Raw genomic sequence first — 24,660 nt, forward strand, 5'->3', positions numbered from 1 at the left:
CGTGACGGCAGAGCGCTGGCGGCGGCGGCGGCGGTGGCGGCGGAGCTGTTTGTTCTGGGCTCCTGCTCCCGAGAGCTGAAACAGAGGCTCCCGGAGGTGCCTATCGAGTTGGGGGACCGGGCCTAGGCCCGGGCCCTGTGTGTGAGGATAGAGGCGGCAGCGGCCGCGGCTCCCGGACGTTGCGCTCCTCGGCTTCGGGGCTGGGCCCCGGCGCCGTACAGCCTAGAGGAGGCGGTGGCAGCGGCGGCGGCAGTGTGCGGCCTAGTCCCAGGTGAGGCAAATGTATCTGTCCTTCAGGGAGGGAGGCATGGACCGATGAGTGAAGGACGGCGTCTAGAAAGCAGGCAGGCAAGAGGATAACTGGGACCGGGCTGCCCAGCTCAGCGGGGTCCGGTCAGGAAGCGGTCCCGGGTGATTGGGGGATAGGCTTTCGGATTCTAGACATTTACTTACGCCTCCTGCCAACGTAACCTGCATTGCGTAATAGGGCCAGTGCGCCAAACACACCTACGCCATATGCGCAGCGCCGCCGAGGGGCGGGGGTACGTGGGGGGGGAATGGGGGAAGCCTGAGACGGCGGACGGGAAGGTGGGAGGGCGGCATGAGCCTGGGAGACCCCTTCCCTCAGCATGGCTCATTCTAAGCCTTTCGGACGCAGCCCAGCATGCTTCTGTAACGGGGGTGCCTGGAACCCGCTATGTCCTCTGCGCAGCGGGCCGGGCCCGGGGGTTACTCTGCGCCGCCTGCGCACAGCCGCCCGGGACAGGCGCTGCGCCTTTGGCGTAAGGGGAGGCCTCCCTGCTCGTCCCTGCGCCTTTGGCGTAAGCGCCGTCTCCTCCCCCTCGCTCCCTCCCTTTTTCTCCGCTGGCCGCCGTTGGCGCACGTGAGGGGGGACCTCCGCCCGGGGCTGCGCTGTCCGCGTAGGACGGGGGAGGGTGCGTGTCTTGTGCTGGAAGCTCGGGGGCCGGTCGAGGGGCGCGGAGAACGCCGGGCCCTAGTTGGGGGGGGCAGGGGGCGGGCTGAGATTTATGGCACTTCCTGCCGCCGCCATTTTGTAAAGTGAGCAGGAGGAAGCGGTGGCGGCTGTGGCTGTTCTGCGGCGGGAGGCACCCTGCCGGGAGCCGCCTCCGCCTGCTGCCCCCGGGTGAGCTGCGATGACGGGGTTGGGGGGAGGGATATGGCCCTGTTTAGTCCCTCTCCCCACACCCTAGTCCCCGCGGCATCTCCTTGCGGCCCAGCCCTCTCAGGACAGGGCCCAGCCTTAGTTCTCCCATCCCCTGGGCCTGAGGTCCTCTTCCTTCTCTGCGTATCGCTCACGTGGGCCTAGGGCTCCGAGGTTCCCTTCCCGGTGTAGAGGCATGCACCTAGTTCATGGGTTGGGCGGGTTGTGCAGCCTGGGTCCGATGCGGAGTCAGCTTGGCCCTTACATCCCTCCTGTCGTGCGCTTTCTCTAGATCTCTATTTCCGTCGAGCCTTTGAAATGCTTATGTGTAGCAGAGGCCTGAGGGTTTTGCTGGACCGACTCTGGAAGGAATGTGTTGCCCGAAGATGAGAAGCATTGCAATGGGGTGGGGGCCGATGTTTGGAGACCCTGGATAACCTTAGTGTTCTGTTCCCTGTTGAAAGGCACTTGGTTTTGTTTAGTAGTTGGAATTGCTTGTGTTTCTGCTCTTCGGTTTTGACTGTTTTATGAATCGTCAAAATAAAAGTAGAATCTCAAAAAAAGAAATAATCATTTCCTTAAAATGAAACCCAGCCTTTGTGAATGGGAGAACCGAATTAAATACTTATTTTAAGGCTATTGAATGAGTCATCTGTCTTTCTTAAGTGACTCTGTGACTAACCGACCTCTTGTTTCTTATAACCATCATTTCTTGTGGTGGTTATTTTAAAAATGAATCTTTTTGGTACAATCTGCTTGTTTTGGGAATTTATGAACTGTTTAGAATTAGGTTGTTTTGGTTGTTTTAGGTTTATTTCAGTTAAAATATACCCAATTTCAGTAAGTCTATCTTTAAAAATTGGAACTACTTTTCCTTGGATTTGTAAGATTTGGTTTTAAAATAAGGCTTTAAGGGGCAGTTAGTAGCTCAGTGAATTGAGAGCCTGGCCCAGAGACAGGAGGTTCTGGGTTCAAATGTAGTCTCACACTTCTAGGTGTGTGAACCTGGGCAAGGCACTAACCCCCTCCATTGCCCAGCCCTTACCACTCTTCTGCCTTGGAACCAATTTATAGTATTTATTTTAAGACAGAAGGTAAGGGTTTTTTTTTTCTTTTTTTAAATCAAGATTTTTTTAATGTACTTTGTTCATTGTGTATTATTAAATATTACTATAGTGAGTTCAACATAGCTGTGGGGATTTTCTCAGTGAATCTAAAAATCAAATCGCTTCATATTTAAAACAACTATTTAACTGACAAATCAGGGGGGAAATCTCCTTCCTTACCTCTTAATATTATAAAATTCAACTTTTTTTGTTTTTAGATTGAGACTTGCTTGAATGTTTCATAGAAGGATAACTTTATGGACAGATAATTGAATACTGTGAAAGTGGAAAGCAGAATACTAAGTTATACAGGCCTTGAATAGAATATATTTTAGTGGAATAAAAGTATAAAATGTTTTCTTTGGGTGGAAACCAACCTTGTTTTTTCACCGTTGAAGTGCTGCGAGTTAAAGTGATGATAATTAGTCCCTGCTTTTTTCTACTTTGGATTTAGTTGAGAGAAGTTAAAAGTTGTGGCAACCACTGTATTTTTACAGATCCTTAAAATCTGTCATTGAAAGTGCTTCCTTTCAAACTTGTAGCTGCATATAGGAATTAGTTAAAAATTGTCATTGTACTTGGGAATTAAATAAAGCAAATTAGTTGTTGAATTACTTTAGGACATTTCAAAAAAACTTGTTTCCTGCAACAACTGTTTATGGGTCAGCAGTGGTAATTATTGACCAAATTCTATTTTTACTGGGGGGGGTGTCATATTAGGTGATTCAGTTCTGACAGTTGATTATTTTGCAAGCATAAGTTATAGACACTTCACTTATAAGTCTTATAAATAAAGCAAAGATTACTTTGTATTTTCAAGTAATGAAAGTCATAGTTCTCATCTGTTATTGATCCACATTTTAATCTGTCATATTTAAAGTGATGAAAATATTTTTTATTTTTTAAAATTCAAAATTAGCATCGTTAGCTTATCTCTTTTATGCCTAACAACTTCATAAATGGAGATTTTTACTAATGTTTCATAAGTCTTTATAATACTTTAGCTCTTAGAAAGTACTGGACATTCTAGTTGGGTTTAAGGTTCTAGGTTGAAAAGTGGAATATTTCATTAGGAGTATGCATCTTCAATTTTTGATTTTCATTTAGACCTATTTTGACAAGAAATGGAAATGTTAGTGTTTACCCTTAAGGAATTCAATTTTTCTTTGATTTCAAATCAATAAGCATTTACTAAGTTTTTACTATGTCAAATATCAAAACAATATTATTCCTTTTCTGAAGGAGGAAGGTGTGGATAATCATCTTTTTATATACCAAAAATACATACTTGGAGGATCATGGAAAGAATACTAGATTTAGAATCAGAATACTTAGGCTTGAATAGAGACTCAACCATTTCTTACCTATGTGACCTTGAGCAAGTAATTTTTTTTCCCAGTAAAGGGGCTAAGCTAGCTGGTATATAACACCCTTTCCAACTTGGCTTCTCATCCTTTGCTTATGATTTAGAAATTCATTCTGTAAACATTTCCCAAGTACCTAAATGAAGAGTAGTGGGGAGGGGAGATAATAAGACACATCCAGAAATTAATAAGGAATGAAATAAGATTCATATGGCTTGTGGCAGTTGACTCTTTTAGTAAAGAATTGAATTTAGTAATGAAATTGAATTCAGTATTGGTCATTTAGCATAGTACACAACTGCTATAAGTTGTGATCAAGATGTCTGAGGTTGTCTGAGCCAAATTTCAGATTTTCTGTTTTATTTTTACCATGCATTTTCCTTTTAGGAGTTGCAGTGCATTAAATGGATTTTGGATTTGTTTTTATCTGAATAGAAAGTATTTTTTTTTTTAAGAAAGAAGTATTTTTCAAAAGATGAATGGGTAATCATTAAGTGTAGACTAATGTAAAATTTTTTCTGATTTGATAGACAGCTCAGGGCAGTTGAAATCTTTTCAGTTTCATGCAGATAAGAACCCAGAGAGCTTGCCTGGTATTAGTAAAAACTTAGGCTTGAACTTAGAAGTAACATGCCAAAGACCCCAATTACTATGTACTCACTGGTCATAGGCAAGTCACTTATCTTTGCTGAGGTTCTAGCAACTGTAAAAATGAGCCAGTATCACATCTTATACTAGTTGCCTTACAAAACTGAAAAAAATAGATCATTTTATGCAATGTTTACAATGCTAAAACTAAGCCTGGAGTCAGAAAGAAATTGTCTCAAATCTTACCTCTGATAATTGGTAAATAATCTTTGTTAGCCTCAGTTTTATCTGTAGAGGAATGATATTTGTCAAAGCTGAAAGAGAAAAGTATCTGTAAACACTTATTAAATGTTTACTATGTGCCAGGCAATGCATTAAGCCACTGGAAAGACAAAAAGAATTTTACGTTCTAAAGCTTCAGGAGCTTTCCATCTTCAAATTGTTAATGTAATGGAAGCTCCTTCCCCACCCTCAACTCATCCTTACTCTAGGCTCTTTCCTTTTTCTGTGGAGGATATGGAGGATACTATCTTCCAATCCACCTAGGTTTTTAGCCTTAGAATTATCCTTTCTCCTTCCTAACAGTTTAGTTTCTAAGCCTTGTTGATTGTACCTGTTCTACAATGTTGGAATTCTTTTTGCATTCTAATGAATGAGAAGGGGCCCACAGACCCCTTTTCAAAAGAATATTTTAAAATGCTTCAAATATTTAGGATATTGTGGAGATCAATTACATTGGAATTTTTGAAATAAAAAATGAAGTTCACACATCCCAGGTTAAGAACCCCAGATCCCAACAGTTCTTGCACATTCCACTAAACCTAACCTCTGTTGTAATTTAGGTATTGGTTGCAGGGACTTACTTGGCCTGTTTCCATTGTAACCCCTCTTAAAGCTATCTTTCACAAAGCTGCCTAATAAATGTTTTTGCTTATTAAAACAAATTTAATCATACCATGCTTACTCAATCCTTAATGATTCTCAATTATCTCTAGAATAAAGTAAATGCCTCAACTTGGCATTTAAAGCTTGCTACAATTTGGCTTCTACTACTTTTCCAGTCAAATCTCATATTTGTTAAAACCATATTGTGATATCGTCCAGTTTATTAGCAAAAATCTGTTCAATACCTATATGTTGGCCACTGAGGCTATACAAAGACACAATAGAACAATCTATGACCTTAAGTATCTTACAGTCTGTTGTAAGATGTGTTCTAAAATATAAAGAATGAATATGAAATATAAAGTTGCTAAAATACAAAGTGATTGCAAGAGCACTAGCTGTTGGGGGTGTTCTGGAAAGACATCTAGAAGGGGATGCTAGAACTTTATTTTGAAGGCACTTTGGATCACAAAGATAATATTAGAATGTAATTTCGGTGATGCTTTTGCTACAGAGTTTTAAGAGTCAGGTGGAGGAGAACAAAAATAGCGTCAGAAAAACCCAAGAAAGAAATAGTATCCAGAAGTAGAATTATCATATGTGTCCAATGCATGGAGGGTTAGGAAGATTGAAGATTGAGAAAAAGCAGCTAGATTTGGACTCATGCATTTTTTCCCATAGCTTTTAAAATCCCTACCTTCAAAGCATAGCTCAGGTGTCCTATTAACAGGACCTTTCCTGATCTCTTCCCATTTATTTGTTAGTGCTGAAGTTACTTTGTATATACTTTGTACTTACTTATCCATGTGTTTTTATATGCCCCAAATAATGTTGGTCCTTAAGGGAGAGGTATGTTTTATTTTTGTCTTTGTATCATCCCTTAGCACCCTGAGACCTAAAGGTAATAGATATTTAACAAGTGTTTTAAATTGGATAGAGTAATAGCTAGCATTTTTATAGCACTTTTAAGATTTGCTGCATGTTGTACATGTTATCTCACTTGATCTTTATATAAAATGTCAGTTATTAAACCTTAAAACATGGGCTCATTTATTTTAATCTATTTTGAGCTCTGTTAACAACTCTAGATTTTCATGAATAAATAAAAAATTAACAAGTACCCCTGTACTGGTGGGAAATGGGCTAATAATAATATGCTTACATATTATTTTTTAGTTAGAGCCCTTTTCATGCTTTATCTTTTGATAAAACATTTTGTAATTATATACTGAAAAAATTGATGTGAATGGGAGGTCCTTAGTGTGACTGTTTTTTTATTTTATTTTATGTTATTAAAACCCTTACCTTCCTTCTTGGAATCAATACTGTGTGTTGGTTCCAAGGCAGAAGAGTGGCAAGGGCTAGGTAGGTAATGGGGGTCAAGTGATTTACCCAGGATCACACAGCTGGGAAGTGCCTGAGGTCAGATTTGAAGCTAGGACCTCCCATCTCTAGACCTGGCTCTCAGTCCACTGAACTACCCAGCTGCCCCGCCCTTAGTGTGATTATTAAAACAGTTTTATATTACCTACTACATGCCAGGCACTCTGCTAAAGTACTGTTTTCCTTCTTTACAAATTTCTTAATTTTGATCCTCATAATCTAGGTAGGTAGGTGCTATGATATCTCCATTTTACAGTTGAAGAAACTGAGGCAAGCAGTTTGACTTGCCCAGGGTTACACAGCTAGTAAGTGTCAGAGACCAAATTTAAACTCAGATTCTCTTGACTCCAGGACAAACACCATCCAATGCACAATCTAGCTGCCTCTGTTGTAATTTTAAAATCGGTTTTTTTCTTAATTGATGAAGGGTGACAAATCACAGTGGTGACCCAAAAATTACATATTTGAAATCATAGATTGAAGTTTAGTACTCACTTTTTAGGGATTGCATTTAATGTCTCAAGGGGCCTTGGAGCTGCATTGCTATCTCTTTTCTTCCTTTTGAAACCAGGTACTTGATTAATGCAGAACAATTTTATCAAGACCATACATACTTATTGTTCTATATACCATGTACTAGATGTTGAGGATGAACAAGAATAGTAGTTATAAAAGTGATCATTCATTTAAGCTATTCCTTTAAAAAATGTATGGGCTTTTTAAATAACCAGAAAATATAGCCAAGTGTTGGAGGGACAGAAATAAGGAAAAAACAAAAGATATAAATAGAACTAGTGAATGACAAGGATAAGATGATAGAGCTTTATCATATAGAACACAAATTAGATTTTCTTGGCATCAGGAAGACTGAAATAGAACCTGTATAGAAATGCAAGTTTTGTGGAGGTAAAACACTTTGAGAATTATAATTATCCCAAAATAGAATGGTCAGTCAGTGACCTTATATAGGATTTTGTTACCACTTTATACTATTGACTCATTCATATATATCTTCAGCTAATATTTTTGAATCCAAATATAGAACTTATATTTTTCTGGATTAAATTTCTTTTACTTACATTCAGTTAAATCTTTTTTTCTTATTTCATTTTTGTTAACCAGTTACTTGATAGCCCTTTCAATTTTGTATCATAACTCAGTTCACAGAATCTCTTAAATTAGAAGGGATTTTGTGTGCCTGAACAAAAAAAAAGTCTTAAGAACTCTGGTTAGGAAGCATTTACTGACAGTGATCTGAAATATACTTCTCTGTAGCTTCTCTCTGTTTTTCCTAGTTCTCTCTCTGGGTTTAAAAAGAACTGGTCTTAACTACTTTTCCACATGATGGCCTTCTGTTACTTGGAGACTGCTATCATGTCCTTTCTAAGTCTTAAGTCTAAATATTTCTAGTTCTTTCAATTGATTCTTATTTGGTAATAACCTTAGGGCCTTCCCTGCTGCTCACATTCCGGCTATCTATGCCCTTCCTTAAAAGCAATCTGAGATTCATTAGTATTTTTTGTCTGCCCTCTTTTGACTATTGACTCATTGATCTTGCTGTCCTCTGAAACCTCATTTTTTACAGATGAGATTTTAGTGGTCCAGATAGGGGGAGGGGCAGGTAACTAACAGAACAACTGTACCCTGTACATATGAAGTATGTGTGGGGGGGTTGGGGTGGATTGGACTGAAGGGAGAAGAATTTATATTTGCCACTATTAAATTTCAGCATCTTTATTGATGCTTATTAATTTTCCATTGTTGTAACCTGTTTTGACACTAATTCTGTTATTCAAATACTGTGTTAACTCTCTCCCTTGCATTTGATAACTATTTATGTCTGTATCTCAGTTATCAATTAAACTATAAAGTAGAACAGGGCCAAGCCCAGATCCCTGGAAACCTTTCACATAGACATCAAACCATTAGTCTTTGAATACATTCCTTTTTTTTTTTAAAATAAAATACTAATTTTTTTTATACCCCCTTGATTTCCTAATGTAGGGCCACCTCTTATAACAAGAAATTAGAGGGCAGGGGTCAGTAATATAGAAAAATGAATCAATAGGGGGCAACTGTTTGGCTCAGTGGATTGAGAGTCAGGCCCAGAGATAGGTCCTGGGTTCAAATGTGACCTCAGACACTTAGCTATGTGACCCATGGCAAGTCACTTAACCCCCATTGCTTAGCCCATACCACCCTTCTGCCTTGGAACCAATACACAGTTTTGATTCCAAGATGGAAGGTAAAGGTTTTTAAAAAATGAATCAACCCATCAAAAACGGTGACATTCTATGTAATGTTCTATGCTTGTATTAAAAATTGGATCCACACTTCCTAACTGTGACTTCCCCCTCCCCAGCCCTTACCAGCTTATGCATTAGAACCAATACACAGTATTAAGACAGAAGGTAAGGGCTTTTAAAAAACTGAACCCATTCTCAGTCCATCCAATTTTGTGATTAATCCACACCTAGTCAATCTTACTCAAAGAATAACAGTAGAGACTTTTTTTTCCAAATGCTTGACTGAAATCTTCAGAAATTATGCTTACAGAATTTTCCATCTCTAGCAGTCATCCAGAAGGGAAATGGTGACACAAACTCTGCCTCCTTTTCTAGATGTCAACAAACCATCCCTTTAAATAATAGATTTGCAGATTTCTCTAGGACTTCTATTGCAGCTTGTTCATTTATGCTTACCAAATTGGGAGATTTTCCTTTTTCCAGTTTTGCAGCATTTCTTCTGTTCCTCCATGTTCGTTCAAAGATCATGAATAGTACAAGTATGAAAAAAATTGAGCTTTTCTTTAAGTTTTGACTGAACCAAGGTGCCTTTATTCAGGTTATTAGCAATTTTAGAGACATTGACTTCCTTTGTAACCCTGGGGTCCTCTGCATTGAGCAATTTCCAATTAGCAATTAGAGTAATTGTGTTGCAAAAGATGAGGAAACAGTGAAGTATAAGATTTTCAGTGAAGGTTTTGTATTTAACAAAAGGGGAACAACTTCAATGTGATTGCACTCTTGGAAAGGCCTGCTAATAATATTTAACAAAAGTGAACAATGGTAGTGCAGCTCTTAAAAACACTTGGGCCATAATATCTTTAGGTTTCCACATCAATCACATTGCTTCTACCAGTTCCTCTAATAACTTGGTTTGGTCTGAGACTAGTGATTTTAACATAACAAAAATAGCTAAGTAGTCTAATCCTTAGTTGCCTTGAATTTTAACTCATAAACCATTTATTTAGTGTTTCCAAATCCAAACATTACTCTCTTGAAAGAGAAAATAAGCAACAGCAAAAAAAAAGTGGAGTGGTTCTGCCTTCTGTTTTATTACTGGCCTGATGAATTCTCTGGACCCTTTTCTCCCTAAGATAACTAAATAAAGCACTTATCCCTTTTTGTTAGCATTCTGAGCTCCTGACACTTTTATTGAACTGTGGCTATCTTTTATGTTCATATCTGCCCTTGCAGATAAAATGTGAATTTTAAAGATCAAAAGTTGATGGATGAGTTAATAGGCCATCCTTAAGTAATGGATTTGAAGATCTAGAGAGGTATGAATTGATGCCCAGTTTAAGCTGACTCAAGCCCAGGGAAGTATAGAACAACTGCTGGGTTTCTTAAAAAGTTAATTGATTAAATCATTGGAGAAGGGGACAAAGACAAAATAAAGTAGAAATAATATTGTAATGGGAGTTAAATTTACTTCATTAATTCAATTGAGAATGACAATTAATTGGATTAGCAGGCTTTTAAAAATCTTGATATTGGTTATTCAATGTTAATTTCCTCCAAATTCTGTAGCTTTCCTATGGATTATCTGTTAATGACCACAGTTTGTAAAAAAAAAAAAATTCCATTCCCTCCTAAGACTGAGTTTAAATTTACATATTTATCTTCCTCTAAGTGAGAGTCCCCAATTTGCTCCTCACCAGTGTTAATTGCTGGTTGACATTAGAAAGCTTAGTATCACCATAAGATACTGTGTGGAACATAATGTTTTTTGATACTTCCGTGCAGTTTTTCTTAAAACACTTGCAGGTTTATTCTTTTTTTTTTTTTTCATTTCTTTGAACCACATTGCAGGTTTTTTTCATTTAAAAAATTCTTAATGGAGGTTATCAAAGTATAGTGGTATAGAACTGCCTGAAATTGAACTTTAGCCTAATTGTTAATTGAACTGTTTTCTTTCTAGCTCTTCAGAGCAAAGTTATAGATGTTTGTATATGACTATTTAGGCCTTTAAAGCAAATTTAAAAATTAATATCTGCCATTTAAAGAACTTTTACCTTTATTGTAGATCTTAAAATTTGGGGGTTTTTTGAAAGGATTTTTTTAGTACATCCCTACTTTCTTCATTTTAAAGGGCATTTGTAGTTTATAACCCAGATTAAATTTATTGTGTCTAGCATCGTTTTCTAGATTTCTGCATTGTATCTAAAATTAGATTGTTGACAAGTCCTTTAAAGAAGAAAAATGGCCATATGTTTTAAAACCAGTAATGTTGTATAAAATATGTCATGTTGGAAATGACAAAGACTTTCAAATTCTGAATGAGAATTCATCTATTTTCAACTGCTAATATCTTTCTTATAGTGCAAGCTTAATAAGCATTCTTAGACATTGCTTGCTTGAAAAGTACACCTGATTGCTTAGCATCTATTAGGTTAATTAATTAATTAATGACCTTTATTCTAGAAAAATTCCAGCTAAACTGCCCTTCCCTCAAGATTCCTGACTTCTCTTGATAGCACTATCACCCAAGGTTAAAACTACTCTGATCCTTTAATTATTCTTTTTCTTCAACTTTCCTCCAGCCAATTACTTCCAAAGTGTTTTGAATCTATTTTGAAATAGTTTCTTTTTGTCCCGACTAACTTCTGAAACTTTCTCAGAAGGTCGGTCACAGTGATCTTTTTTTAAAGGCCCTTGACAACAGTTGAGGATTCTTGCCTCAATCTCTTGGTTCCTAGTCTCCTCAGTCTCTTAATATGGACCTTTCCCACAAATTTGGCAGAGATCATAATTAGAGCTGGAAAGATCCTTAGAGGTCACTTAGTCATACCCATAATTTCACAAATGATGGGAGTTGAGGCCTCAAGAGTTTCTGACTTGTATAGAGAATTATTCTGAAGTAGTCTCCCTTTACTGAACTCAGCTTTAAGGAAAGCCTTATTCCATGACATGTCCTATCTTATCAGCCCAGATTCTGAACTAGCCAAGTCTCATCTTCCTCAGTAGCCAGCATTTCCCATTGAAGATTGAAGAGCTGATAGGAACCAGCCGGTCCGGGGGTCCTTGAAGGGGTAAGGAGATTGAGACAAGTATTGCAGGAGGGCAAAGGTGCTGACGGCAACCAAGGCAACTTTATTTAAAGTTACCACTTCTTTTATAGGAGGAGAAAAACAAGTTGGGGCTCCAACACAAGCTTTCCACATCCATAGTGATTAACAGAAGACCTTAAGTGATTATAATGCAATCCACCACACATTAATGATTTATAGGAGACATGTTGTGCCAGGGTCTGAGAAATGGGGGGAATTTCCATAGGTTACCTGATACACAAGAGTTTTCCTAGGTTACATGATATATAAGTCAGGGGTTTCTAGAGGTTTTAAACATGACATGGAAAGGAGAGAGGGAAGGGGGAGTGTGGTTGGGGATTTTCTGCTCTACGTCCCAGAGCTTTGCCCAATGCTCTCAGGCTTTTCCTCCTACAAAGAACCAAACCAGGTTTACAAATTTTTTTATGTTCATCCTAAACACATGGTAACTGCCTTCAAGTATTTGGATTCCTATTTCTGGGTAAGATGGATAGGGATTCTTCGGGTTAGTATCTTGGAAGGCAGAATTTGGAACAGGTGAAAATTTCATAGAAGTGTATTTTGTTTTAATGTATGTGAGTCCTTGATAGCATAGATTTTTATTCTGGTACATATGGCTAGATGGCCTCAAAATTCCCTTCTAACATTGAGATTTACATTTGATAGAAGATAACTGAAATGGAATTTGAATCTGGCTTCTGACTTCTAAGACTTCTAATAAAAACAGCAACTTCTAGTGTGCTTTCTTCCAAACCCACTCTCCTACTGAAGTTCCTTTTTTTCCTAAGGATGGTATCCATTTTTCCATTCTCCCAAGTTTACATTCTCATTATTATTCCTCATTCTCTATCACTATTTTGAGAATGAGGAAATTGGCACTCGGAAAGGTTAAGTGATCTATTTACCTGTGGTTACAATCAAGTTTTTTGTTGCTGTTGCAGCCAAGTGATACAGCTGACACAGCCCTGGGGCTAGAGTCAGGAAGATCCGAGTTCAAATTCAGCCTCAACGCTAGCTGTGTGACCTTGGACAAGTCACTTAACCCTGTATGCCTCTTGTTTCCTCATTTGTAAAATGAGCTGGAGAAGGAAATGGCAAACCACTATCTTTGCCAAGAAAACCTCAAAGGATGCAGCTGAAATGACATAACACACAGCTGGGATAGGATTTGGTCTTGACTCCAAGCCCTGGCTTTTCTTTTAAACCAGTGCTCTTTCCACTAGAGCTTGCAAGTGCTGCAACTCCCACCCCTAACCCCCCCTTCCCTGAAACTTTAGCAATCACTTTCATTCTCACAACTTCATCCATCATTACTATATCAATAACTTCCAAATTAAACCTTCATTCTCAAACTGCTGACTTCTTGATACTTTCTGAAGCATTTCTAGATATCCAAAAGACACAGACAAATTTTTTTTTTTGGTATTTGGGTTACTCTTAATATAGTTGGTTTCCTTTGTGATCCTGTGAATTTTATTTTATGCATTTAAAAACATTCTGAATAGGGTCTACAGGCTTCACCAGAATGCCAAAATAGTCCATGATACAAAGAACCACTGCTTTTAAGACGGCTCCACTTTAATATCCCATGGACAACTCAAATCCCAAATGATTCTTTCTTCACTTATGTCAAATAAGCTATGAAGTCCTTTAAATAATTCTACTTTCTTAAAGTCTCTCCTGGCTTTTCCATCTCTTGTTATTTGTTGCTGGGAATTGGTGCTGCTGATTTTGAGATTTCTGACTTTATGCAAAATTCTGTCTCTGTCTATCATATATTATATATCTTTAACTTTCTCCTCCCCCAGTCTAATTGTTGTGGATATATGTACCATGGCCTGACATTCCTCCCCCCCAGTATTCCAAGGCAGAACAGCAGTAAGGGCTAGGCGATTGGGTTAGGAAGTGTCTGAGACCATATTTCAGCCTGGCTCGCTATCCCTTGAGCTACCTAGATGTCTTGCATGTACCTTGCATTTTTAACATCATGAAGAAAGTAACAATGGAGTTTAACTTGAAAGTTCATTGAAAAGATTTCCTCAATCTTAACTTTAACAGCTGCCAGGCGTAAGAATTAACATTTAAAAGCTCTACCTAATGTGACATTAAAAAAGTCAGTCAGAAAACTTTTTTTTCTTTGCATTTTTCCTATCAGTATGCATCCACTTTGTTTCTGTTCCTTTACTACTGAGAATCTATTTATTAGATATTTGGGCCTCTCTTTTGACATATTTAAAACTGAATGCCCAAAGGAGTCAAATTATTACAAAGTCTTTTCTTGCATGATAGCAATTTCAGATCTAAAAAAATATTCTACTTCCTCTGCTCTACTTCACTGTTTCAATATTTTTACAACCTTTTCAGCATCGAACACTACCATCTTTTGTCATCTTGTTTTGATTTGTATTTCTGTTTCTCTTAAAGATTTGGAGTGTGTTTAGATGGTATTTTTAAATTTTTTCAATTAAATATCTTTGCTTTTCCCCTCTCTCCCCCCACATTGGGATAAAAAAGGAGGGAGAAACCCTCCAAACCTCTTATAACAAATATTCTTGGTGAAGCAGAACAAATTCCCATTTTAGTCAAGTCCAAAAAAAAGTCATTTTGTACCCCTAGTCCATTACCTTTCTGTTAAGAGGTAGGTGCTTTATCATTATGTGTTCAGTCATTTTTTTCAATTATGCCAGTTCAGTTGTTTTTAGTCAAGGGTTCAACTCTTCCTGATCCAGTTTAGGATTTTTTTTTTGCAAGGATACTAGAATGGTTTTTTCCTTCTCCAGCTTATTTTGCAAATGAAGAACTGAGACCAAACAGGGCTAAGACTTGCCCAGGATCACAGAGCTAGTATGTGTTTGAGACCAGATTTGAATTCAGGAAGATGAGTATTCCTGTCTCAAGACCCAAGGTTCTATCCATTATGCCACCTACCTGCCCCTGCTTCATTATTGGTCTTCTAGAATTGTAGTCAGAATTCTCAAATACTTCAATGCTACTTGTCTTTACCATGTTGTTGCTATGGTATAAATTCTCCTGGTTCTTCTCAACTTCTCTGAGAGTTTTGTTGTGTGTGTTGTTTTTTTTTTTTAACTCTTACCTTCCGTCTTAGAATCAATACTGTATTGGTTCCAAGGCAAAGAGTGGTAGGGGCTAGTTAATGGGGTTTAAGTGACTTGCCCAGGATCATACAGCTAGGAAGTGTCTGAGGCCAGATTTGAACCTAAGACCTCCCATCTTTAGGCCTGGCTCTCAATCCACTAAGCCACCTAGCTGTCCTTTCCATCATTGTATTTTACACTTATCCCTTTAACCACTAGTCATGGTGGGGGAATTGAAATTTGCCTTCCATTACCATATTCAAACTCTTCCATTCACTACTGTCACTGAAACCTTTCTTCCTTTGAGGTTCTTATAATCCATATTTATTACCCAAAGACATTTTTCAAAACATTCTCATTCTTTCATTTAATTCAGTGCCTAGTTTACAGTCTTCTCTCCTTCAATCTCTGTCTACATACTAGAGGACTTCGTTATATTTATTGATACTCTCAAACACTTCAGGGCAGCTAGATGGTATAGTGGACAGTCAGGAATACCTGAGTTCAAATCTGGCCTTAAACCTACTAGCTTTGAGACCCTGGACAAGTTGCTAAACCCTATTTGTCTCAGTTTCCTCATATGTAAGATGAATTGGAGAAGGAAATGGCAAATAACTCTAGTATCTTTACCAAGAATACTCCCAATAGGGTTACAAAGAATTGAAATTATTGAACAACAAATACCATAACTTCCTGGTTTCTCAACTTACTCATTTTCCTTTCCCTACTCCTCCACCCTGCATCAAGTACACCCAAAGATGGTTATATCTCACCTTGACCTTGCCATCATAACTCCAAACTGTATCTTTACTGTGGTCTTCCAATCCCTGAACTCTTTTGACCATCATCCTTTCATTGACTATATTCTAGAACCCTTCCCCATCTTGACCCTTTGGTACAATCAGTACAGTTCTATAGTTGTCAATCTTGTTCTGCCAAGCTTCAGTTTTGGATTACTTTCACTATCTTTGCTCTTACTTGCTAGTGATCAAAGTTGAAGAAAATAAACTCTACTGGACCCAATAAAAATTTGTGCTGTATGAGCTCAACAAGACTTCAAATGGAGCAAGATAATCCTCCCTAATTGACTCAGCATTCCACTCATCACAGTGGCGTTTCCAAACTTTATCTTTCCAACCTTCCCTGGTTCCCCTATTCCCCACCTTCTCTTCTGAGAATCTTGCCTCATATTTCACTGAAAAATACTGCAATCATTGACCTAGAACTTCAACTTTCTTCTTCATCTCACCTGACTCAGATGAAACTCATGACTTTCCCTGCCTTTATCTCTGAATCACCTGAATAACCTGTATCCTTGCCAAAGCAAACTCTTCTATATGTGTCTTCTGCAGATTGTCCCCTCCACCATCCCCACTCTCTTGAATTTCATCTACTATATGCTTTCTGCTGCCTATAAACTCCCGTGTCTTCCTCTTCTCCCCCAAAACATTCATTCTTCCATCCCTGTTAGCTATCACTTGCATCTCTATTCTCTGACTAAATTCCTTGTAGGTAATTCCTCCTCCTTTCTTATCTCTGTGCACTTTGGCTTCCAATCTCATCTCTCAATTAAACTTCTCTCTCCAAAATAATCACTGTTCTCAACCAAATCTAATGGATTTAGATCCTAATCCTTGATTTTTCCAAAACTTTGGGCAATGTCAAATATCCTATGCTTATTCTCTAGGTTCTTGTGAAACTTTCTCTTGATTCTCCCACAAGTCCAACCCTTTCTTGTAAGACTCCTTTGCCTTGTATCATTCACTGTTCCTTGGATTCTGTACCTTGTGTCCTTTGGCACACTGTTGAATGTGAGAGTTCTCTAACTCTTGATATAATTTTCTTTGACCTCATTAGGGTTCATCATGGCGGGAACATACGCACTGATGATGGTAGCAATTGCACTGTCATGACCCTGTCCTTCATTTGGGGAGGCACACAAGCCTGTTGACTAAATTAGATTTGATTGCAAAACCTTATGCCAGCTTCCCAGAATTCCTCAACCCCTCATGCCTGGACTATTTAGCAATATTCTAGCATTTGGTCTCCTTACCTCCTCTTTCTTTGTACTAGTTCATCCTTTGCTTGGCCTTTAAAATCCTGTTCCTTTTCCTACCTTTAAAGTCTTCTTAAATTCTAATACCTTTACTTATCTCTTTTTCCTCCCTTTCCCCATATACTCTCTGATCCAGTGCTACTGGTCTCTTTACTATTTCTTGAAAAAGACACTTCATCTAACTCCCAGGTATATTTATAATCATCCCCTATCACTAGAGCTTAGGATACTAGCGAATTTAGAGAGATTAGAAGTATTGGAAAAGTAGTATTGACATTTCAGTAGTTTACTTTGGGAATACTATACATTTCTCCTATCTAGTTGTAAATAGAAGTTAATTATTATAATTTGATGACAGTTTGTCAAGAATTTAGAATACATTGCTTTTTGCCTAGACTTCTGTTGTATCTTAACTTATTGTTCTGTCATTTTATTCATTTCTGACTCTTTGACCCCAGTGAGGTTTTCTTAGGAAAACTACTGAGTAGTTTGCCATTCCTTATCTAGTGCATTTGACAGATGAGGTAACTGAGTCAGATGTGGTTAAGTGACTTATCCAAGGTCACAAGCTAGTGTCTGAGCTGGATTTGAATTCAGTTATTCTTTCCTGATCCAGCTTCTGACTGCTTTGCCACTAGTGATATGACCCTGGGCAAGTCACTTAACCCTATTTGCCTTAATTTCCTCATCTGTCATGAGCTAGAGAAGGAAATGGCAAAACACTCCAGTACCTTTGCCAGAGTACCCCAAATGGGGTCAGAAAAAGTCACGACTCCAATTAAACGACTGAAAAACAATTGATTTTCATGCTTCTTATTTCTCTCCTTAACTGCTTTTAGGATCAGATGAAAACTTTTGTGTTTAGCCTCTAGTCATCTGATCCCTTAGATTTAATACACATTACTCCACTTTACATGTATTCTTGTGTTTTTGCCAGACTGGTCACCTTGTCTGTCTCACAGGAAGTTCAGTCTTGTACTTGGTGCCTTTTCAAAGCTGTTTCTTGTATTAGAATATACTCCTTCTTTCCCTATGCCTTTTACAACTCCTATTTCCTTCAGAATTCAGTTCAAGTTTCTATGTCCTATAAAACCCTTTAACCTAAAATACCCTCTGCTGCTAGTGCCTCTCAACTCCCATCATCTTGTGTGGGATGTGCCTTATGTTCTGTCCCTCTGGTGTGAGCTGAGCTCTTTTCAGGGCTGTCTACCTGCTACCCAGCTCTCACTTGTGACTTCTATAAGGTGTGGCATGCACAATGGTCGTGCAGGTTAAATGAGGTGAGGTTAACCAGCAGCCCTCAAACCTGTTGGTGAGTTAATGGGATGCTCCCCTAAGCTTTGAAGACACCTCTCCTATATCCCCACCCCTTGGATAAGTCAGAACAGTTTGCTGTTCCAATAGCCATAAACAAAGAGGTAACAGGCACTGTGGAGTGCTTAGAGCTTGGTTAGACATTAAAGAAGCCAAGGTCATCTACTACACTACATCCTGAGCCATCACTAGTCATGTTGACTTTTGTCTTGCCACTGGACTTTGATGACTCTGGAAGAGAGTGAGGCCAATGACTTTATGCATCCCTGCCTCATTTTAATCCAATTTTTGTTTGAGTCAGAAGACATCCATACTATTTTACATTTCACTATTTTACGTTCTCATTATTTCATTATTTTACTCCTACCTTGAAGTTCTTTGGTGATGGAGGAGCAACAAGTGTAGCTCTACTGGGAACTGTAGCCACAGCCCTATATACAGGGTAGCCCATGGCATAGGGTCATCTCACTGGACTCAAGCAACAGCCTCTGGGTTTCTGAACATAAAAGACTGCAACCCTCACCTCCTAATGTGGGGAAGGGCCTAGAAAAAGGTGCCTTTAAAGTTGCCTGCTTACCAAAGCAGGTGGGGAAACTACTCTCAGGTTGAAACAAAAAATATACTAAAACTTGACTCACTCTTAGTGTCTAGAGTGTGTATGTGTTTGAAGATAGTATGAAATTCAGTGAGCCGGAAAGACAAACAGTTCTTGTTGCAAGAGAAAGCAGCAGGGATTGCATCCAAATAGCAGCCCTGAGTGAAACAAGGCTGGCAAATGAAAACTAGCTTACCAAAACTGGAGCTAGATACACATTTTTCTGGAGTGGTTACTATAATGAGAACCAGGAAGATGGTATAGATTTAGCAGTTAAATCTAGTCAGCCAGTTATGTAAAGATTAAAATTTAGGGGAGATGGGGAGACTGAGGCAGGTAGAAATTAGTTTCTCTCTGCAAGGAGTATCATATTTTTTAGAGGTTTATTAAAGGTTAAAGATTGAAGAATATACAAGTAAGAAACATGTGCCTAGGCCAGAGGCCTAGACAAAATAACCTCACATCACGCAAGAGACCGCCTGCTCCAAAACGGAAGTCCAAAAAGAGCCAAGAGAGAGAGACCGCCTCAAAAGCCTTTGAATCAGCTTAAATACCTTCTCAATCTCGGCCCAGGTGAGATTACAAGGCATTCTGGAGAAGTGGAGCAAAGGCTTGTGGGGATTGTAGTCCTGTATTTGAGTCTATTTTTTACAGTTATATGCCTCCCAAAAGGAGTGAATGACAAGCACATGATAATAGGATTGACACTTGCAGGAAAGTGCAACATCACCATCAGTATGTGTGCTCCCACCATGACAAACGACAAACCCTGATGATATCAAAGAAATTTTTTAGAAAGACTTGGAGATCCTCATCAATAATGTGCCAAAAGAGACAAGCTTATAATTCCAGGTGAAGCATGGTAGGCATAGATACTATCTGACATGGCAGAGTCCTTGGGAGGAATGGAGTTTTGGAAACAGCAACAGCTATGATCACTTATTACTGAAGACTTGTGGCACCTTTTCATCACCAACACTGTCTTCTATTTACCTAGATGTAATAAAACTCCTTGGATTTGCCCTTGTAGCAAACATTGGCATAGACTATATCATTGTAAAGAGAAGAGACAGAAGGATGTGAATGTGAAAAAAAGTGATGTTTGGTGTAGGGTGTTGGACCAATTATGGATTTATACTCTGTAAGCTAAACATTCACATTCAACAAAAGCAACACCTCTGAGGCAAGATGTCTACGGATTAGAGTGCTTCTCTGTGTAGGAACATTTTGTTGTTGACTTATAGGTCACAAGATTGACAACAATGGAGTAGAAGAGGAGTGGGCAGCTTTCAGAGATTGAGCGAATGGCACAACATTTACTCATCTGGACCAGAATACTCACAAACATCAGGCTTGGTTTGCTGAAAATGATGAAGAAATTCAGAAGCTACTAAGTGAAAGAGAAGAACTCCAAGTCTACCAGCAGGCTAGCTCATATGTCTTTAAGAAGGCAGCATTTAACTTCAAATAAAGTTTAGAGAGATGCAAGATTCTTGGTTCAGTAAGAAGGCAGATTAAATTCAGTTTTATCCTGATAGTAATAGCTCAAAGCACTTTCATGATGCCCTGAAGGCCATTTATAGGCCAAAGACCTATGGTGTATATCAACTACTCAAAATTGGTGGAGCCACAATGATTGGGATAAGGACATGATCCTGGAGAGATGGGCTGAACATTTCCATAGTGTTCTCGACAAATAGTAATGAACCAGTGCTGAAGCCATTGATTATGTATCCCAGGTTCAAGTGAATCCCTTTTTAACTAAACTTCCAACTGAAGAAGAAGTTTTGCATGTCATTAAGCTCTCATGTGGCAATGTGCCTAGTACTGCATCCATTCCAGCAGAGATTTGAAGACAGGAGATCTGCTGTTCATACAAAAGTTAACTGACATTTTCCAGGTTATATGGCAAATTTTTGATCAAGGATGTCTCCATTTTCCATCTCTAGAAAGGAAAAGGAAATAGGTTGTCTTATGACAATTGTGTCTCTTAGTCATTCCTAGCAATATTCTTTGGCATAGTCCTCCTTAATCAAGTGATCCCCCACCTGGAAGATGGTCATCTACTCAAAACTAGTATGTCTTCAGAAGGACCCAGGAATGATTGATATAGAACCTTACAACTCCAAGAGAAGTGTCAGGAGCATAAGAGAGATACAGACCTCACAATATTCAATCTGACCAAGGCCTTTGATACTGTCAGCTTGTGGAAGATCATGACAAAATTTGGTTGCCTTGAAGTTCATCAGTATCAGACACCAGCTCCATGATTGCATGCTTACACAGGTCTTCTGGATAATGGACAATGCTTTTGACCTTTACCAGTGAGAAGCCTGGGGCTCCATCATCTGGGGAAGGCTGAGTGTTTTACAATGGGTACAAGAGTATTATTCCAGCCACAGGGCTTTACCTCCAGAGAAAAATTCCCAAGACAAAATGGTATGGAATCACCCTAAGTCAAATGTCTTTTGTACTACATGGAGAAGGGTGGGGGTGGGGTAATCTTGTCTTGGAGGGAGCTTGATGGGGGTGGGAGGGACCAGTTTTACTAATTTGATGTTAATAACTGTTACCTTGAGCATGGCTCCACATATCAGTTATAGCAAATGGAGAAATTCTGAATGCTGTGGTTAAATTCATTTGCTTTGTCAGTATACTTTCCAGAGATCACCACATAGTTGATGAGGTTGTTACATATGTATTGTCAGAGTTAGCTCAATGTTTGGGAGACTGTAAAAGAAAGTATGGAAGTAAAGAGGTATTAGACTGCTTACCATACAGAACCATTGTGCTAATGTCATCGTATGCTTGTGAAACCTGTACACTATACCAGTGCCATGCCAGGAAATTTATCTTAAAGATTCTGAAGATCACTTGGCAAGTTAAGGTACTGGACACTTAGATTCTTTCTCAAGCTGAACTGCCAACCATTCAAACTGCTGCAGAGGGCATAACTTGATTAGGCTGGTCATGTCCTTTGAATGCCAAAAGACTATTTTACAGAGCATTCACACAAGGCAAAAAGCTCACATGGGAAGTCAGAAGAAGCAATAGAAGTACACTAAAGGTCTCTCTGAAGAACTTGAATTGTGAGACATGGAAACTGGAATAGGACCACATTCAACATGACATGTGCATCAAAGAAAGTTCTGTGCTCTGAGAGCAAAGCAGAGTTGCAGTAACTCAAAAGAAAAATGAGATGCAAATTTAGAGACACCTTCATCAGAAATGTTCCTTCAAACTATTTGTGCCTGACCTATAGTAGAACCTTCTGAGCTTGAATTCTCTGATTAAACACAGTTGGAAACTTTACATTTATCCCATTATAGTGATGCTATTTTGGTCCACTTGGAGTATGAAGGACAATAACCAACTTTCTTTGTATGTGCATTTATGTACAGTTACAATTTTGTATGTACAGATGGGTCTGAGTTGTTTTTTTTGATATAGAATTCAAATTCCTTGAGGGCAAGAATTGTTTTGTTTTTGTATCCCATGTTCCTAATATAATGAATCTCATTGTTTGGTCCCTAGTACTTTTTTTTTTTAAACCATTACCTTGTCTTGGAATTGATCAGTTCCAAGGCAGAAGAGCAGTAAGGGCTAGGCAATTGGGGTGAAGTGACTTAACAGAGATCACACAGCTAGGAAGTCACTTAAGAACAGACTTGAACCCTGGTACTTCCCATCTCCAGGTCTGGCCCTCTATTCACTGTATCACCTCGCTGTTTCCATAGTTCTTTAACAAATTCTTGATTCAATATTTGACATGAAGGCAGTTACTGTGTTGGAAGATCAGCAGGTTATATTGCTAATGTGACTTGAGTGTTTCAGAGGAGACTATGGGAGAGATTACTATTTATTTTAGTTGAATTGATTCAGTTTTGTTTGGGAGGCAAATCTGAGTTCTAGAAGGAGCTAGTAGAGTAGTGGACCAGAGAGCAATAAAATTTAGTTGAAGGCAGATTAAAAATAAAAATAAGGTTCAGATTAGATAATGATTGGCTAGGGATTTTATACTGATCTAGAGTAAAATATTTTCCAAGATTCTTTGGTGGATAGGGCATTACATATAAGAGCTTTTCCAATCACAGTAAAGATGATAGTGTATATCAATTAGGGAAAAAATATTCTTTTATTTGAAACCATTATGTACTTGAGTTTACAGTAAATCTTTTGGATTATTCTGTAACAGTATTTTGTTGATGCCATTAAAATATTACAATTGTAAAAATATTATTTAAACCCTTTCCCTGTTAGTAGTCATTCTGAAGGGGGGTGGAGTATTAATAGATGGAAATTCACAAGAAATAATTATCAATAGCTTCCCTTTGCATGGGAGGAGGGGTGGTAGCAGTGTGTATATAAATTAGGATGATTTTTGAAAGAGAAGATTTTGAGAGAATTATCACTCTGAATCTCCCTTATTGTGCAACTTTTTAAGTTATAGAAAACCACTGAAAGCCAAGAGGAAAGATCTATAAATATTTCTCAAACTTCATATACTGAAACTAATGCACTTCAGTAGTTGTGTCTTTCCATTTTGGGCACATTTATAATTTTAGCAAGTTTGCTTTTCTGGATCAAAAGTCATCAGCAAGCAAGAAAACATAAGAATAGGGAAAGGGGAACATTACCTGCTGGGGTTCTAATTATGGCAATAAAAGGTGGGGCAAAATCCATACAGAGCAAGCTTTATATAAATGTATGATTGATCACCCCTCTATGACTTCTTATCCTGTGTAATTCTCATTTGTGTCTTCCAGTAAATCCTCTATAATGGATATAATCTCTGGTAAAAGTAGATGCATTGCATTCTGAGACCATTATTTATATAAGCATAGCCCTACATCAATATTTTGAGAGTATATCTCTAAAAAGCATTAGAGGATAATGTAAAAAAATGTGCTGAGTCTAAATAATATCCTATTTTGAGGTACTTACATCTCTGGGCATGAACTCATTTCTAAGATGAAAGCAATTAGGAGAATTCGGCCATTGTGAAATAAATCAACTATATAAGGCATAAAGGAACCTTGCTAAGATACTTATTCCATGCAAAAAGAAGCAGTGAGGCTTTGAGAAGATACAAAGGGGTTCACAGAGATAAGTGTCATCAAAAAGCTAAAGTTCTGCCCAGGATAAGTAAGAATATTTTTTAAAAAGGTGAAAAGAATAGTTGAAAGCAGAAATGCTGAATGTGAAGATCACAAAAGGCTGTGCTAGGAACTCAGATGAGCTGGCCAAATACTAATGAAAAATTCAATAATTTTGCTTTGGGGAAATTTGAAGATTAGTGGTCTGAAGAAGCTGGAAAGGAATCTTCTGAAGTAGAAGTTATAAATCAGTTATGTAAAAGCTGAGGAATGATAGACATCACTAACAGCAAATGAATACCATTTGTGAAAAATTCTACAATACTAATTCTGTAACTGACATTGGTGTTTTGTCTTGCTACATGTTGGCTACAGAGACCTACATGTTACATGGAAGAAATGTAAGTTAGAGTTAATTAAAAAGTAGAATTGATTTGCAGATCTCATCTCACTTGTGGAGATGTTCGCATCTCATCTAGTATGTTTCCAGTCCAATATTATCCTATTGCTTTGTTTTTAAAGAAACTAAAAAATTTTAAATTATGACAGTATTCTTCTGTAAGATGGGATCATATATTTAGAGTTGAAAATACTTTTGGAAACTATCTAATAACCCCTTGATTTAACAAATGAAGAAAATGAGGTTAAGTTATTTGCCCAAGGATAAATATCTGAGTAGCTGAT

The 24,660-nt window shown here is 38.3% G+C and overlaps 1 protein-coding gene across 5 annotated transcripts in view; it reads left to right on the forward strand.

Annotated features, from left to right (window-relative positions):
* The window catches only part of BRD4 (bromodomain containing 4), a 165,882-nt gene continuing 141,222 nt past the window's right edge, over positions 1 to 24,660 (forward strand). For 4 of the 5 annotated variants that reach the window (XM_056822339.1, XM_056822341.1, XM_056822340.1 and 1 more), the window contains exon 1: positions 1 to 271. The gene's annotated coding sequence lies outside the window, so the exon portion shown is untranslated. Of the gene's footprint in view, positions 272 to 1,051; positions 1,145 to 24,660 lie in introns of those variants that run through there. The other variant, XM_056822343.1, reaches the window with a different exon arrangement.

Source organism: Monodelphis domestica, chromosome 3, assembly GCF_027887165.1.
Source record: "Monodelphis domestica isolate mMonDom1 chromosome 3, mMonDom1.pri, whole genome shotgun sequence".
In the NCBI taxonomy this organism is placed as follows: Eukaryota; Metazoa; Chordata; class Mammalia; order Didelphimorphia; family Didelphidae; genus Monodelphis; species Monodelphis domestica.